The sequence below is a fragment of the Echinops telfairi genome, unplaced genomic scaffold, assembly GCF_000313985.2.
Source record: "Echinops telfairi isolate 266 unplaced genomic scaffold, ASM31398v2 ScPeMD7_7459;HRSCAF=8497, whole genome shotgun sequence".
Lineage (NCBI taxonomy): Eukaryota > Metazoa > Chordata > Mammalia > Afrosoricida > Tenrecidae > Echinops > Echinops telfairi.
The window spans coordinates 202,283-206,069 of NW_022111359.1; positions in this window are offsets into that span (position 1 = coordinate 202,283).

Sequence of the window (3,787 nt, forward strand, 5' to 3'; positions counted from 1 at the left end):
CGTTCCCCGCGGGATTTGGGGGCGGGGCCAGCCTCGCGGTGGCGGAAAGCCCCACCCCCAGGGGGCCGACGCCCAATGGAACGCACTCGCCCGGGCCCCGCCCCCCAAGCGGCAGTCCCTGGCGTCCAGACCCCGCCCTGTGCGCGCTGGCTGTCCCGCCTCTTCCGCTCGTGAGGGCGCGAAACTCGCGACGGCGGAGGGGAGCGCGCCCCCGGCGGCCTCCATCTTCTCGGCCTGTCCCCGCCCCCACCGCCGGAGAATTCGGAGATTTTCTGTCGGGATTTTTTGAAACTAGCCTCCAGGCGTTCGCTTTGCTGCTCTCCCCGCCGCCTTTTGTCCTCGCCTTTGTCTTCCAGTCGGGCTCCTGCAGCCCTGGCTTCCCGGGCCCTCAGCTGGCAGCAAACCCAGGCGCTCCCGGTCGCCCCGACGGGAGTACCCCCTTAACACCCCACCGTCGAGCCTTCCTCCCCGCCTACCCCACCCCCTGCGCCCCATGCCGACTCCTCCCTGGACCCGCGGCGAACACTTTCCAGAACCTTCTATCGCCCAGGCTCTGCCAGACACAGAGCAGGGTGCCGCACCAGTTCGCTTTCCAAGCCTGACCACACCGTAGGCACATGGGGGGAGTCGCCCGGGGCTGGAAATGAGGGTTCAACGTTCCGGGTCCACAGGGCGTCCTCCAGGCCGTCATAGGGCCGTCACAAGGGGCCCTTTGGCGCTGGGCGCGACAGGTCTAGCCGGTCCTCACCGCTAAAAGTAGCAATGGGAAGAAAAGGGGTAGCTCCCACGCCCACACCCCCAAAGCTGCCGGGGTTCCGGCGCTCTGCTGGTGGGGGAGAAGGGACGGCTCCCCGCGGGAGCAGTTCATCCGATGGCAGGCTGGGGCCCCACGGCTTTGTGCAGCTGCTTCCTGGGGTGGTGGTACATTGGGTCTCCCCCAGACATTCTTGACTTCTTCCGTGGTGCCACAGCCCATAAAAATGCCAAGGAACTGCCACCCTTGTATAGGGCATCCCCAACCTCCAGAGATGCCAGCTCCCCCTTCTGCCCCTGGTCTGGTGAATTTCTTCCGTTAACAGGACTGATGGGGGGGGGGGGGCAGCTGTAGCCTAATGGGACACCTGTCCAGCCCCTTGTGGGACACACTGGAAGTTCCGATGTGTGTAAGCTGGCGTTGTAGCTCAGTGCTAACAAGGTCAAGGTTTCCAGTGTGGTCCCCTTATGGCCTAATTAGGGACTTGAATGGATTGAAGCCCTGGTTGAGTTTCAGTTCAGAGGCTATTTTGATGTTAACAGTTCAATCATTTTGGAAAATATAGATTCCGCTCTGGTTCAGGCTGGCTTGTGTGTGTGTGTGTGTGTGTGTGTGTATTTTAATCTTTGATTTAGTTCATGGTTCAGTAGCAAACTTAATACATTTTTCACCCATCATCAAATTAACAAATAGGAAAGAAGGAAGAATGCTTGGCCCCAGTGGAGGATAGAGATGGGCTCTCCTAATACAGACAGGACTGCTGGGAATGTGAATTGGTACCTTTCTGAAAAACAACTTGATGTTATCTGTCAAATACCTTGAAGACATTCAGACCCTCCAACCCAGCAATTTCCACTTCCATGGATTTATCATAAGAATATAATCAGAGGTGCATGAAGATTTATGCTCAGGGATTCTTCCTGTAACATATTATATCACAAAAAATCAGAAGTCTCCTAAACGTTCAACAATAGATATTTGGTTAACTACAATATGGTAGAAGCCAGTTTTAAAATGTCTTACATCAGAAAAATATTTACATTTTCAATGTTATTGTTGTTAGATACCACCTGGTCAACTCTGATTCATAGCAACCTTGTGCACCATAGCAATAAAACAAAACAAACCCCGCCCCACCCAGTCCTGCAGGGTCCTCACCATCATCCCTATGTTTGAGCCCATTGTTGTCGGTCAGTCTCACTGAGGGTCTTCCTCTTTTATTTTACTGACCCTCTACCGACCATAGGTGCTTCTGCAGGACCAACCCCCCCTGATAACATATCTGAAGTACATCACATGAAACCCCGCCATCCTGGCTTCTAAGGAGCATCCCAACCGTACTTCTTCCAAGAGAGATTTGTTCGTTCTTCTGGTGGTCTGTGGTATGTTCAATATTCTTTGCCAACACCATAATCTATTTCCAGCAGAGGGGGGAAATTTTTAATCAAAACCATAACCGACTTCCAAGCAGGGTGGATCCTATTAAAATATGTTCTCTCAGCAACTCTGTGTGCTGCTCTAGAAGCCGACTCTGCTGCAGCTGGGAACCTCGGAGGTTCGGGGACAGATTCTTTCTTCCAACAAATAGTAAGAGTGCTGCTTGGCGACAGGCATTGGGCGGACAGTCCTACAGACACAGCACCAGGGACTCACAGCGTAATGAGGAGACATTTAATAAAATCACAGCTAACGGTTATGCATGCACTTCTCACTGGCGCTAATCTGAGCACTGTATAGTCACTTAATGCAAGAACATGAGGAGGTTGCAGTGACTGTTGGCGCCCTGCTTTGGCTATCACCGCCTCACCCAGGGCGCTGACTCAGCTTGAGCCTGTAGGGCGAAGAGAGAACTGCCCCACAGAATCTCCAAGGTGGTGAGTCATTGCGGATGTCCACGGTTCTCCAGAGGAGCAGCGAGTAGGGTTGGACCTGAGGCTTTTGGGTTAGTGGCCAAGCACCATAACCGCTGCACCTCCAGGGCTCCTGCAAGTGACAAGACAAACTAACAAAGACCAACTTCACTGCACCACGCAAAGTCCGACTCATTGTGACCCTATAGGACTGGATAGAACTGTTCCTGTAGGTTTCTGAGACTAATTCTTGGTGGGCATAGAAAGCCCCGTCTCTCCCAGAGGCATGCAGTCAGTGGTTTTGAACTGCTGACCTTGCATTAGCAGCCCAACTCGAAACCACTCTGCCACCAGGGCTCCTCTTGACACAATAGGGGGATATGTTTCCTTCTGGGTGCCAATCTGTGTCCCCCTCGTGTTTCTGCAATAGCAGATAGCTTATCATATTCTAAAATTTAACACTAGTCATCTCAGGTTGCTGGGATTTGGTGTGCAAATTTTAAACTCTCTGGTATAAATTACAGTAAGTGCATAGAGTACAGAGACACATTTTGCATATATACATATAAAGGAGCGGGTTTATATGTTGGTATCTGGTTTTTAGTCTCAGTTCTCGCTTGGTCCATTTAAACTCCTGGGGCTGCCCAGACAACAGCTAACAAGACTGAGTACTGGAAACCTGCCAGAGAAGGGAAACACACATTTCCCACTAAAATGAGCAACATCGGGCCACACCTGCCAGTGCCGGGCAGTGTGGGAGAGCTGGACAGACAAGGCCGCCCACGTGCCGGCTCTCAGGGTTCCCACTGCACACGGCCTGAACTCAGGAGCAGATGCTCATGGTGTCCTCAGAGTCCAGATGCAGTGTTGGCAGAGCTCCCCTGGGACCAGGGAGGGTCCCTCATCTCAGCTGGTTCCTGGGGAGGCCCTGGTGTCCCTAGTCTGCCAGCTGTGGCATTAACTCCTGGCCGTTCAGTTTGCATATAAGGAAAATGGCCAGATGTGAGACTGTATACTGATTCAAGGGCTTGGCTGGATGGTCAGGGAATTGGAATGACCATGATTGGAAAATTGGTGACAAAGAGGGGTGGGAAAGAGGTATGTGGATACACCTCTCTGAATGGACCAAGAAAGTAAAGGTAATTATATCTCACGTGAATGCTCACCAAAGGATTACCTCTGA